Here is a 14,320-nt window from a genome sequence, read left to right on the forward strand (position 1 = left end):
ACCATTCCCTTATTGTTGCTGGGTCAAAATCCTGGAATTCCCTTCCTGAAAGCAGTGTGGGTCAACCTGTAACACATAGGCTGCAGTAGTTCAAGAAGGCAACTCACTATCACCTTCTCAAAAGCAATGGGCAATGAATGCTGGCCTAGCCAGCAACAAACACACCTGATAAGTGAATTTTTTAAAAAATGGGAAACATTCCATCTCACTCCTGACTTGTGCCGTGTAAATGGGGATAAGTTTTCAGGAGTTAAGGGGCAAGTCACTCACTGCAGGATTCCTAATCTCTGATTGAATGAACAAGATCCCCTTTCATGAATTTCACATTGCGCCTGCACTTCAAAACTTGTCCAGCTCAGTTTTTGGTCAATAGTAATTCGTTAATCATCCTTTGTGGACAATGGTTCATTACCTTCGTGTCCAGAAACAAACCCCTCCGTGATGCATTTCGTAATCAAAATGTTGGATTCTTGATTTAGCAAAATGAAGACTATATGTATATTTGAGGCTGTGATGAAGTCTTGATCAGTAAAAGGGAATCAAGGGCTGTGGGGAAAGGGCTAGGAAGTGCGCATGAGGAGCATCGTATCTGTGGAGTAGACTTAAGAGGTAGAATGACCTATCTTTGTTCCTATTTCTTATGGTTTCATGGACTTAAGTAAATTATCAAGCGAATACAGGTTTGTTGGGGAAAGAGTAAATTGAAAATCTAAATTGATTCCAAGAGAAAAAAAAAATGCTACAATCTCTTTTTTTCTCGTGCTGAATCCAGTTGTAAACTGCTACAGTAAATGATATTTTATATGTGATACCCATCAAATCTTAAAGCTTGTCTTAAGTGAATGAGAGACAGACAAGTTAGTGAAATGAATCAGATTTCCTGTTTGCTTCCTCAATTCTAATGGCTTTTCTTGAGCTGTGAAATGAATTTCTTACTCATAATGATAGCTTTTAATTGTAATTTAGCTTCTCCAGTTTCATGTTCTAAATTTGGTACTAAAAATATCTCCTAAAAGACAGCCTTCCCTGATTCTGGGTAGATTTATATAACTGTTAATTTTTGGTATGTTAATTGCCTCTGTATTGCTTGGAAGGGAACACAGTGAATATTGTGGTGGTCAAAACTTTTACCTGACTCATGGACTTGGTTCATAAGAGTATAACATAGTTCCCAGCTGAACATGGTCCCTCATTAATTCCTACATGGTGTTGGCTTCCTGACATTAGAAAAGATGTGATTCTGAACAGTCCTTTTCTGGGTATGTGCATATGAAAAATCACTTCTATTAAGAAAAATATTAAGGTCGAAAAGTCTCCAGGACTTGATGGGATTTATCCCAGAATACCGAGAAAGGCAAAGCAGGAAGTTAATAGGGCCTTGATAACAAAATGTGAGGCTGGATGAACACAGCAGGCCAAGCAGCATCTCAGGAGCACAAAAGCTGACGTTTCGGGCCTGGACCCTTCATCAGAGAGGGGGATGGGGAGAGGGAACTGGAATAAATAGGGAGAGAGGGGGAGGCGGACCGAAGATGGAGAGTAAAGAAGATAGGTGGAGAGAGTATAGGTGGGGAGGTAGGGAGGGGATAGGTCAGTCCAGGGAAGACGGACAGGTCAAGGAGGTGGGATGAGGTTAGTAGGTAGCTGGGGGTGCGGCTTGGGGTGGGAGGAAGGGATGGGTGAGAGGAAGAACCGGTTAGGGAGGCAGAGACAGGTTGGACTGGTTTTGGGATGCAGTGGGTGGGGGGGAAGAGCTGGGCTGGTTGTGTGGTGCAGCGGGGGGAGGGGATGAACTGGGCTGGTTTAGGGATGCAGTGGGGGAAGGGGAGATTTTGAAACTGGTGAAGTCCACATTGATACCATATGGCTGCAGGGTTCCCAGGCGGAATATGAGTTGCTGTTCCTGCAACCTTCGGGTGGCATCATTGTGGCAGTGCAGGAGGCCCATGATGGACATGTCATCTAGAGAATGGGAGGGGGAGTGGAAATGGTTTGCGACTGGGAGGTGCAGTTGTTTATTACGAACTGAGCGGAGGTGTTCTGCAAAGCGGTCCCCAAGCCTCCGCTTGGTTTCCCCAATGTAGAGGAAGCCGCACCGGGTACAGTGGATGCAGTATACCACATTGGCAGATGTGCAGGTGAACCTCTGCTTAATGTGGAATGTCATCTTGGGGCCTGGGATAGGGGTGAGGGAGGAGGTGTGGGGACAAGTGTAGCATTTCCTGCGGTTGCAGGGGAAGGTGCCGGGTGTGGTGGGGTTGGAGGGCAGTGTGGAGCGAACAAGGGAGTCACGGAGAGAGTGGTCTCTCCGGAAAGCAGACAGGGGAGGGGATGGAAAAATGTCTTGGGTGGTGGGGCCGGATTGTAAATGGCGGAAGTGTCGGAGGATGATGCGTTGTATCCGGAGGTTGGTAGGGTGGTGTGTGAGAACGAGGGGGATCCTCTTAGGGCGGTTGTGGCGGGGGCGGGGTGTGAGGGATGTGTTGCGGGAAATGCGGGAGACGCGGTCAAGGGCGTTCTCGATCACTGTGGGGGGAAAGTTGCGGTCCTTAAAGAACTTGGACATCTGGGATGTGCAGGAGTGGAATGTCTTATCGTTGGAGCAGATGCGGCGGAGGCGGAGGAATTGGGAATAGGGGATGGAATTTTTGCAGGAGGGTGGGTGGGAGGAGGTGTATTCTGGGTAGCTGTGTGAGTCGGTGGGCTTGAAATGGACATCAGTTACAAGCTGGTTGCCTGAGATGGAGACTGAGAGGTCCAGGAAGGTGAGGGATGTGCTGGAGATGGCCCAGGTGAACTGAAGGTTGGGGTGGAAGGTGTTGGTGAAGTGGATGAACTGTTCGAGCTCCTCTGTGGAGCAAGAGGCGGCGCCGATACAGTCATCAATGTCCCGGAGGAAGAGGTGGGGTTTGGGGCCTGTGTAGGTGCGGAAGGGGGACTGTTCCAAAAATGTGGACTTCACCAGTTTCAAAATCTCCCCTTCCCCCACTGCATCCCTAAACCAGCCCAGTTCGTCCCCTCCCCCCACTGCACCACACAACCAACCCAGCTCTTCCCCCCCACCCACTGCATCCCAAAACCAGTCCAACCTGTCTCTGCCTCCCTAACCGGTTCTTCCTCTCACCCATCCCTTCCTCCCACCCCAAGCCGAACCCCCAGCTACCTACTAACCTCATCCCACCTCCTTGACCTGTCCGTCTTCCCTGGACTGACCTATCCCCTCCCTACCTCCCCACCTATACTCTCTCCACCTATCTTCTTTACTCTCCATCTTCGGTCCGCTTCCCCCTCTCTCCCTATTTATTCCAGTTCCCTCTCCCCATCCCCCTCTCTGATGAAGGGTCCAGGCCCGAAACGTCAGCTTTTGTGCTCCTGAGATGCTGCTTGGCCAGCTGTGTTCATCCAGCCTCACATTTTGTTATCTTGGAATTCTCCAGCATCTGCAGTTCCCATTATCTCAGTTAATAGGGCCTTGTCTGATTTTCTGATGAAGGATCTAGGCCTGAAACGTCAGCCTTTGTGCTCCTAAGATGCTGCTTGGCCTGCTGTGTTCATCCAGCTCCACACTTTGTTATCTTGGATTCCCCAGCATCTGCAGTTCCCATTATCTCTGATTACAATGAGCTGACTGAGTTTTGTGAAATCATGAATGGGCTGGACCGTTCTGCTTGTAAAAGAAACAAGAATGAAAGGGCATTGATTTAAAGTGATCTGTGAACAAAGCAAGGGTATTATGAGATAAAGATTTTTCACGCAGCTGATTGTCAGGGCATGGGGTGCACTGATTGGAGATGGGGTACAGGCTAGTACAACTGAAGTGTTCAAAAGGACTTTGGATTTTCTTTTGGAAAGCGATGTGATGAAAAGCCCATATTCAATGGTCTCACTCCTCCCTAGTTCAATAATCCCCTGCAGCCCAAAGCTCTTGAGAACTCTTTAATCCTCCAGTTCCAAACACATGTATTTTTCTAATGTTTTAATGAAGATCTGTAGCTCGGGTTGTGGTTGGAGTGCTGAGCTGACAGTTTGGAGTCACATGTAGGCCTGACCAGGTAAGGATGACAGATTTCCTTTCCTGAGGGACATTATTGAGTTAGATGGACTTTGCTGACAATTAGCATTGGTTGTATGATCATTATTAGACCCTTAATTCCAGTGACTTCGTTGAATTCATGTACCATGGCAGGATTTGAATCCATTTCCTTGGAACCTTAGCTGAGTTTCTGGATTAATAGCCTAGTAATAATTCCATGAGGCCATTGCTCCCTCCAATGGCTAATTCTTTTTAAAGTTTAGATTTTCTACAAGTCCACACTGTCCCTTGGCCCATCCCACCCAGACCCATCCCCCTATAGCCCACACACCCCTGAACACTATGGGCAATTTAGCATGGCCAATCCACCTAGCCTGCACATCTTTGGACTCTGGGAGGAAACCAGAGCACCTGGAGGAAACCCACACAGGGAGGATATGCAAACTTCGCACAGACAGTAGCCTGAGGCTGGAATCGAACCCAGATTCTGGGCACTGTGTGGCTGCAGTGCTAACCACTGAGCCACCATGCAGCCCTTTAAATCTGTCATCATTTTCGCTCCTCCAGGCCAGTTTCTAAAGATCAGTAATGTTAGAGCATACGTTCATAAGAACTGGAAGCAGGAGCAGACAATTTGGTGCCACAAACCTGCTCCACCCTTTAATATGATCTCATGTCAGCCTCAAGACAACTTTCCTACCCATTCTCCATAACCCTTCAACCCATTACTAAATAAAAATCTATCACCTCCTTAAATTTACTCAACATCCTGGTATACACTGCATGTTGAGGTATGAATTTCACAGTTTCTCAACTCTCTGAGAGAAGTAATTTCTTATCATCTCTGTTTAAAATGTGCCACCCCCATCCTATAACTATGACCTCTCATTCTAGATTGACTCACAAGAGGAAAATATCCTTTCTACGTTGACTTTGTGAATCACCTTCTGTATCTCAAATAGATCTCTTATTCCTCTAAACTCTCGAGAGCATAAGTCTAATCTCTCTTCATAAGACAAACCCCTCACCTCTGGAATCAATCCAGTAAAAGTCCTCTGAACTGCAATGTTGCTATAAAAATACTGCAAAATCATTTCTTTTTCCTGATGGCTTATATTTAATAGATGATTCTGTGTACATGTACCTGGAAGCATTACGGCTATGAAAGCAGAAAACAGAGACTGACCTTTATAAATCCTGTGGTGAGAAAAAGATATTGGAACTGATCAGACCTACATTCATTGTAATTTATCTCTGAGGCTTGCTGACCGGTTTGCAAACACTCTGCTAATTCAAATTTCAATCTTTATCTTTGATGGACCGCTGACAGGATCTCCCTCAATGCTAAAGACTAGTGCCTTCTTGCTAATGTTCCACATGCATGTCCTCTAATGTCATTACTTCAAGGGCCTTGCTCTTCAAGTGTGTCATCTGGAGACAAAGGTGCCTTCATCTTAATCAAAATAGATGTGATGGTGATGAAGTCATATGTTCAGGGACTCCTACTCTGTTGGGAAATCAGAATTAAGTGCTGAAGGTAAAATCTGTTTAGGGAGCTCTCTGAATTCCTTTGACACTTTTCATCTCTTTCATTATTTACTTTGATGAGCAGGAGCAAGTTACCTCGAGCATCAAAGCCACCAATTTGTCTCTGCTAAAGGGAATCTCCTGAACATTGGATCCTGAGGAGTGGCAGGTTTGGGAGTACTTTAACAAAGAACATAGGACATAGAACAGTACAGCACAGCACAGGCCCTTCAGCCCACCATGTTATTCCAACCTATTATCCTACTAAGATCAATCTACCCTACATTTTACTATCCTCCATGCACCTGTCCAAGAGTCATTTATAAGTCTCTAAAGTATCTGACCCCACTACCACTGCCAGAAGCACATTCCATACTCTCCACCGCTCTCTGTGTGAAGGACTTACCTCTGACATCTTCGCTGTACCTCCCTCCAATCACCTTAAAATTATGCCCCTTCACAATAGCCATTTCCGCTCTGGGAAAAAGTCTCTGACTATCCACTTTATCTAAGCCTCTCATCATTTTGTACACCTCTATCAAGTCACCTCTCATCCTTCTTCGCTCCAGTGAGAAAAGCCCTAACTCCCTCAACCTTTCCTCAAAAAACCTGCCCTCCAGCCCAGGCATCATCCTGGTAAATTTCCTCTGCACCCTCACGAAAGGTTCCAAATCTTTCCTACAATAGTGAGGTGACCAGAACTGAACACAATGTTCTCAGTGTGGTCTAACCAGAGTTTTAGAGAGCTGTAGCATAACCTCACGGCCCTTAAGCCTAATACCCCTGCCAATGAAAGCCAACACATCATACGCCTTCATTACTACCCTCCCAACGTGGGTAGCAACTTAGAGGGATCTATGGATGTGGGCCCCAAGATCCCTCTGTTTCTTTACAGTGCCAAGAACCCTTCCATCAACCCTGTAATCTGCATTCAGATTTGACTTTGAAAATGATTCACTTTAGGGAGTCTTTCAATGTCACAGTGAAGCATGAGATAAACACAGAATAACTCAGTGCATTCAAAGGTAAAAAGTGAGCGGAAGTGGTGAACTCAGCATCCTATTTGAGTGTTGCTGAGGAGAGGTCAGCCGGGGCTCACAGCTTCTTATAATAACAGAACAAAATATTGCAGATGCTGGAAATCTAGAAAAGAAAGCACAGAATACCACAGAAACATGGCAGGTCTGGCAACATCTGTATCGGCAGAAACGAGTTAGTGTTTTGAGTCCAATATGACTCTGCCTCAAAGCGCCGCTTTGTTCTGAATAAAAGTCATATCAAACTCAAAATGTTATCTGTTTCTCTCTGTACAGATGTCGTCGAGTTTCTCCAGTATTTCTCTGCGAATATCTCACCATTTGTTGTTGCATACTATATATAGTGCCACACTGGATCATCTCTGTGCCTTTGGTTCTCCTCAAGCTTTTGTTTGTGGATCAATAACAATTTCATGATAATAGGCCTACAGTGCCTGACATTGCACAGGTAACAGCAGAGATCACTCTGGGTGAAGTGAAGGCTGTCAGAATTTGTGTAATTTGTACCCCAGCAATGAGCCAGTGCGTTCAACAGTAACCTTGCCTATTTCCAAGAGACCTGCCTGTTTAGAATGCATGGTTGTTATCCGCTTCTATACCTTGGATCTTCCTCCTACTATCACTGCCAGTATATATTACACTGTGAGACCAATGATGTTCAGATGAGGTAAAGAGGTTTTCCTGATTTTCAAAATGGTTCTGCTGTGGCTCAATCTGTCACACTCACACCTTTGAGTCAAAGGTTTATGGATTTTTAGAAACTCATTCACAGAATAATGACATGACAAGCTAGGCCAGTATTTATGGTCTTTAGGGAAGTTAGACGCGTTGCTGTGGGTCTGGAGCTACATGTAGACCAGATGGGAGTTTTCTTCCCTGAAGGGCATCAGAGAACCAGATGGCTTTTCTCCTCCCCAAACATTTGGCAATGGATTAACAGTCGTCATTAGATTTCTAATTCCAGACCTTTTACTGAATTCAATTCTACCTTCTGCTGTGGCAGGATTCAAATCCAGAATATTCACTGGGTCCCTAGATTGACAATGTAATGATAATACCATTAGACCATCACCTCACCTTATTGAGCTCTCAATGTGATAAGTTCAACTATTCAGTGTTGGTTTAAGCTTTCCAGTTTATTGCACTGTGTGCCATAAGCCGAATCTGTGGGCATGTTCGAGAGTCACAGAATTATCATAGTGCAGAAAGAGGCTGCTTTGCCCATGCTGACTGCACAGCTTCTATTACTTACTGATAATCTCCTACCTTCCCTCCCATATCCCTGCATCCTATTTCTATCTAAACAGCCATCTAATGCCCCTTGAATAACTCAATTGATCCTGCCTCCATTACACTTCCAAGCAAAGCATTCCAGACCCTACCTAATCATTGGTGCTTTTACAAGCAGGAACAGCACTTTCCCATCGACCCTGTCATGAGTCCATTCATGATTTTGAAAGCTTTATCAAATCTTCTCTCAGTCTTTTATCTTCAAGGAAAACAGTCCCACATCTTCAACCAATCACAGCAGGAAGGGAGGGTCACTCGCTGGATGGCCTAACACACTTAACAGAAGATCAGAGACAGGGTGTAAATATATTTGGTTTCAATAAATTATCAATAGTGAGGAGGTTAATGGTACTGAAGAGTGACAAATCCCCAGGACGTGATGATTTCCCATCCACAGGCGTTAAAGGAGGCAGGAGACCATATTGGTGATGGCCTAACCGGAACCATTCAGAGTACCCTGGGTTCAGGAGTAGTACTTTGGATTAGAAATTTGCTCATGTCACTTTGCTCATTAAGAAGGGTAACAGAGGGTAACCAGGGAATTACAGACTACTTACCCACACATCTGTGGTGGGAAAATTGTTGGATTCTATAATTTTGATTTGGTAACTGATCATGTCGAAAAATCAGGGAGAGTCAGCATGGATTCGTGAAGGGTAGGTCATGCTCGATAAAACTCAGATGTTTTTCAAGAGCTGACAAAGTTGGAGGACAGGGTTACTTCAATGGATATTGTTGATGTAGACCACCAGAAGACTTTTGATAAAATCCCATGCAAAAGCCTGTTAGGTCGGGTGGAATCACATGAAATTGAGGACAAATTATTGCCATAGATAGGAAATTGGGTGAGTGGCAGGAAAGAGCAAGTTAAAATAATGCACAAGTACTCAGAAGGATCTGTGTCAGGGCCGTAGTGGCTCACAGTATTCATTAAAAACTTAAACAATCACATAAAAAGTCAAACTTCTAAATTTGCTAATGACACAAAATTCGGCAAGATTGTTAACTGTGTTGTCAATAGCATAAAATTACAACAGGATATTGATGGATAAGGTAAACAGGCAAAGCTGTGGCAGATGGATTTTAAGACAAGCAAGTCTGAGTTTATTCATTTCAAAACACAAAAGAATAGATCAGTGTATCACTCAGAAGGAACAAAGTTAAATACAATGGATATCCAATGAGGTTTTGTGGGTTCAGGTACGTAACTCTTTAAAATACCACAAACAGATGCAGACAATTGCTAAGAAGGCTAATGGAATGCTGGCCTTCATATCTAAAGAGCTGGAATAAAAGGATGTTAATGTAATGCTGCAATTATACAAAACCCTAGTCAAACCCCACTTACAACGGATCTCGGCTCCACACCTTATGAAGGGTGTTTCAGTGCTGGAAGGAGTTCAACACAGGTTTACAAGGATGATACTTGGACTTCAGGGGTGAAACTTAGGCCTTCATTCCCCGGAATTTTGAAGGTGAGGGGATGATTTAAGCAAAGTCGTCAGGATATTAACAGTGAAAGACAGGCTAGATAAAAAAAAAGCTATTTTGATTGGGTGAAGATTCTAGAACCAGGGCAGATAGTCTAAGGATTAATGTCAGGCTGTTAAGGAGAGATTCGTTAAGCATTTCTGCACCTAAAGAGTAATAAGGGTTTGGAGCTCTCTTCCTCAAACAATAGTCAAATGTTCTTATTAAATCTGAGATACAAATATTTTTATTAAGTAAGGACATCAAAGGATAAGGGCCCAAAATAGGTAGACAGAGTTATACCACAGGTCATCTATGATCTTATTGAATGGCAGAACAGGCTCAAGGAGCTGAATGGCCTACCACTATTCCTGTGTCCCTATCCTCAGAGCAGACATTTTGCATTCCTGGTGCCATTGTAATCTGTCCAATACTTTCTCATCTTTCCGAAAATGTGACGCTCACAGCTGTACGCAATACCCCAGCTGAGGTCCAACAAGTATCTTATATAAGTTCAACACTGTTTCCTTCTTCCTGCACTGCATGCCCCTATTAATAAAGCTGAGAAAACTGAATGCTTTTCAAACCTTCCTCTGGCCTGAAAAGTATTCATTGACCATCACTCTGTTTCTTGTCATTCAGCCAATTTGTTTCTATGTTGCTGTTTAGTTCACACCATGAACTTATAGCTGTTATCATGGCCTGGGTAGCACACTCCTCTTATAAAGATAGTTGCAAAGTATTCATTTCACACCTCACCATACCCCTCTGCCTCCATGTGTCAATCCCCTTTTTGATCTCTGATTGGCTATACTCCCCTAACCAGTCTCTTACTCTTCATTTGCCGACAGAAGGCTTTGGGATTTTGCTTCATGTTAGCTGCGAATTTCTTCCCGTAACTCCTGTTTACTTCATTCTGAAGAAAAGTTACCCATAGCTCAAAACATTAACTCTCCTCTTTACTCCTCGAGTGCTGCCAGACCTGTTGAGTTTCTCCAGCATTCTCTGTATTTGTTCCACATAGACATGCACAAATACATTCCTTTAACATGGATTTACTTTCAATGAAGATATAAGGCTGCTCAAAACAAATCAGCAGCAGCGTTTTTTTACCAAACTTCACACCATGGGCTGTGTTCACTTTTGCACTGTGTTCAACCCCTCCCTCGATCCCTCTTCTGATTTATCCTGAGTATTACATAGTGTGGAGCTGGAGGAACACAGCAGGCCAGGCAGCATCAGAGGAGCAGGAAAGTTGACATTTCAGGTCAGGACCTTCTGAGGCAACATCAGAGGAGCAGGAAAGTTGACATTTCGGGTCAGGACCTTCTGAGGCTGCCTGGCCTGCTGTGTTCCTCCAGCTCCAAGCTGTGTTATTTCTGACTCCAGCATCAGCAGTTCCTACTATCTCTGACTCAGTTTTATCCTAAGTAATCCCTGGATCCTACTGAACAACATCAGAAGAGTTGGCATTGTCAGGAGACGAGGGTGGTTGAGTATCTTGCAGTGAAGACGGAGACAAACACTGTTGGGAGGTGGGGGTCTGGGCTGCAATTGAACCCACACCCAAAGTGACATGGTTGACTCTTAACTGCCTGCTGGGCAATTAGAGATGGGCAATAAACTCTGACTTAGCCTGTGACACCCTCATCCCATCAATGAATAAAGAAAAACAAACATACCTAAAGGACTTGTTTTAAAGTCACTCTTGCAGCAAACTCAATTGAGTATCATTCTCCAAAGGATGTTAATGTGTTGTCCTGGGTCATGTGGAGAAAGTAAACTTAATCAACTTACATTGGCTTTCTGCAGAGAGATGGGACAACCACATAATCAAATAATACAGTTTATTCTGTTCCCATTTAATTAGCTCTAACTCAATTACTGCCTTGACAGTGTTATTGTTCCAATAAAAGATTCATAGGAACTGATCAAAAAAAAGTTAAGCTTCAAATTAGGTTTCATTGTGTAAACGGAAAAAGCTTTAGAAGTTTAAAATCTATTAAGGTAGCAATGAAAAGAAAATCTATACAAAATGTATTAAACTGATTTTCCACCTGCAAAATATATAAAGGCAAACATCCATTTATAAAGTCCTTCTGGAATAAAAAAAAACACTTCCTCACAATGGAAATCTTTTAAGACTGCAAATCTTGAAAGACTTCATACACAGGACACTGCTCGACCATGTTCTAAAGCAAACCAGGTATCTTTTCTGATGAAGGGTCTAAGCTTTTGTGTTCCTAAGATGCTGCTTGGCCTGCTGTGTTCATCCAGCTCCACACTTTGTTATCTCGGATTCTCCAGCATCTGCTGTGCCTATTATCTCTGATATAATTTCAACCTCACTGCGAAGCCTCTTCTAGAGATGCCTAACCTGAAGAAGTTATCCTCCTCCCTCCGGACAAACCTCAGGGGATGTCTCCCCCACTGCAACTCTTTTGTAATCTCTTCTGCCTTGAAACTGCTTGACCATGTCCTGAAGCAAACCAGGTACCTTTTCTGGTGAAGGGTCTTGGCCTGAAACGTCAGCTTTTGTGCTCCTAAGATGCTGCTTGGCCTGCTGTGCTCATTCAGCTCCACACTTTGTTATCTCAGATTCTCCAGAATCTGCAGTTCCTATTATCTCTCATACACAGGAAGTTTGTGTTGATATCTCAGCCTGCGCTGGTTGCTCATCCTAAATGTCCTTAATTGAAGGGTCTTGGTCAGCCATTTCAGGAGACAGTTCAGAGTCAAACAACATACTGTGGCCCTCCACGTATAAGGGGAGCCAAACTAGATAAGGATGACTGTATTCAGAAAGTGCCTTTTGGAATCCAAATACCCAATAGTACGTTCACACAAAAGGCAGCTTTGCCTTCAATATTACTGAGACTAGTTTCATTATGTCACTTTTGTTCATTTAACTGCAATTCCCACAATTCTATTGTAGGGTTTAAGCCATATCCCCAGCATGTCAGCCTATGTCTTGGGTTTGCTTGTCTTGTGTTATTACCACTGTCCTAGCAGTCTGTGCCAACTGCTTGATGTTAACAAAGTGGATGGCCAGTTAACCTGGGTTTGATAGCATAGGTAGCTGATGAATCGTGAGTGTCTTTGATGCCAGCCAGAAATAGACCAGAGGTCCCTTGCAAATTCCATTCAACAGCTTGGCCACACATTCAAGCCACATTTCAGAGATTCATGACCAACAATGCTTATGCGGTACTGTGCAATTGCAACATTGCTCTGAGTGACATCCTTTCAGATGGAAGCTCATAGAAGGAACGGTCTATTCTTTCTGGTCAATGTACAAGATCTAATGACGTAATCTTGAAATGTGCAGGAGGTCCCATATACATCAAGTATAGATTAAATTTAGATTACCATATGACACGCAAATAAATACTGGGGATGTTGAAAATATGAAACAAACAGAGAGCATGCTGCAGAACCTCAGCATGTTTGACAGCATCAATGGAGAGAGAAACAGAGTCAGCACTTCAAGTCTGGTATGTTCTGGAGAAGAGTCATGTCTCCAAAATGCTGCCAGACCTGTTGAGTTTTCCAGGCACTTTCTGCATTTGTTTCATATATAAATTATACTTTTGTTTGTGGGGCTTGGGGCGCAACAATTGGTGGTTATGTTTCCTAAATTACAGCAGTGAAGGCAATAGTAACTCTTTAAAAGTACATTATTGGTGGTAAAGCACATTTGCATGCCTTGAGGATGTGAAAGGAGCTATGTAAATGAAATACTTCCTTTCTTCACATCACCTTTTGCTTTTCATACCCTTGGCCATGAGCAAGAAGAAATTATTTTTCTATATTACTGCTAAATTATACTTTACTTTCTAATGGAGACTGGGTTAACTTCTTGAAGCAATTTACTTCTGTCCTCACTCCTCAGTCGTTTCTGAGATTGGCTTCAACCTTAATTGTAGCTGGCCATCCTCCATTGTACATATTGATTTATTAACCGCACTCCATAAGATGTATCATTCTTCACAATAGAAAGTGAGGTTTCCAAATTTCACAAGAATGTTTTGCAAGCGCGCCACCACCAATCCATCCATTGATTTCTCATCTGAGCCATGGCAGTGCTACACCATGCAGATATGGTACATGTTTATTAGGGGTCATGGTTTCAGAATAAGGTGATGTCGATTTACAATGGGAATAAGGGAGATTTCCTCTTCTCAGAATGCTGTGAATCTATGGAAGTCTGTATTCCAGAGAGCAGTGATGGCTAGCTTTTCCATTGCACTAATTCGGAATGGCATTGTGGCTCCGCAGTTAGCCTCACAGTGCCAGGGGCCGGGGTTTGATTCCAACCTCGGGCAACTGTCTGTGTGGAGTTTGCATATTCTCCCCATGTCAGCATGGGTTTCCTCCAGGTGCTCCGGTTTCCTCCCACAGTCAAAAAATGTGCAGGTTAGGTGGATTGGCCATGCTAAATTGCCCACAGTGTTCAGGGATGTGTAGATTAGGTGGGTTATTGGGGGATGGGTCTGGGTGGGATGCTCCGAGGGCCAAAGTGGACTTGTTGGTCCAAAGGGCCTGTTCCCACACTGTAGGAATTCTAAGATCTAAGACATTCAATACTTAGGGTAAATTACAAGAGAGTCAACGGTTATGGATAACCTACAGAAATGTAGAGCTGAGCCCAAAGTCAGTCCAATACTCCACTATTGATACTCAGTGACAGCTTGTGTGCCATGTCCAAAATATACTGCAGAAAAAATCATCAAGCTTGGAGTTAGTTATTTTCTCCCTCAGTTTGCTGCAAACTGATGCTTCTGGCCAGAGGCTATGACACTAATTTGCTAACCTTGGCAAAGAGCTTTAATAACATGAAAAACGTGGGTTGGAGAACAGAAAATCTTGGGAATGAAAATGAATATCTCATTGAAGCATCTGAAATTGTGCAATTGGGCTCTGATTCTCCAGGAAAAGGCGAACTGCAAATTCTGTAAATCAG

Source organism: Stegostoma tigrinum, chromosome 16 (genome assembly GCF_030684315.1).
Source record: "Stegostoma tigrinum isolate sSteTig4 chromosome 16, sSteTig4.hap1, whole genome shotgun sequence".
NCBI lineage: Eukaryota > Metazoa > Chordata > Chondrichthyes > Orectolobiformes > Stegostomatidae > Stegostoma > Stegostoma tigrinum.